Here is a 431-nt window from a genome sequence, read left to right as displayed (position 1 = left end):
AGAGGCTGACGGCACGCACCAGTGCTGGGAGGTGGGTGACGGGTGTCAGCAACCAGCTCCTCTCGCCCTGTCCCAGCCCCGCATGGGGACAGAGACCCAGGGCAGGGACAGACCCAGCATCCCCCTGCCTGGGAGCCTCGGGGAGCACCAGCACCCCCTGCCAGGGCTGAGCCTGTGTCACCTTGCCCGCTCGCCACAGCCACAGCCCAGTGCTCGCCTTCCCTCCCCCCCCACCAGTGCCCACAGACAGCTCTGGCCGCATCCTGGCTGGGGGTGCAGCCCCCGGGGCGTGTGCTGTCCCACACCCACTGGCCTGGCGTTCCCAGCCACCCACGCCGGCTGTACGTGGCAGCTCGGTTCACTCCCATCGCCTCCCTCCCACTCCTTCTCCCTCCTTGCTCATCCCATGGCTGTGCCGTTCCATGCCATGA

The 431-nt window shown here is 69.1% G+C and overlaps 1 protein-coding gene across 1 annotated transcript in view; it reads right to left on the bottom strand.

The window, feature by feature from the left end:
• GBA (glucosidase, beta, acid) overlaps window positions 1–431 on the bottom strand; it is a gene marked incomplete at its 5' end in the record, with an annotated part of 12,518 nt that overhangs the window by 6,289 nt on the left and 5,798 nt on the right.

Source organism: Pygoscelis adeliae, unplaced genomic scaffold, assembly GCF_000699105.1.
Source record: "Pygoscelis adeliae isolate BGI_AS28 unplaced genomic scaffold, ASM69910v1 Scaffold484, whole genome shotgun sequence".
Lineage (NCBI taxonomy): Eukaryota > Metazoa > Chordata > Aves > Sphenisciformes > Spheniscidae > Pygoscelis > Pygoscelis adeliae.
The sequence above is the reverse complement of the archived record's forward strand: the minus strand, read 5'-3'. Positions and strand labels throughout refer to the sequence as shown.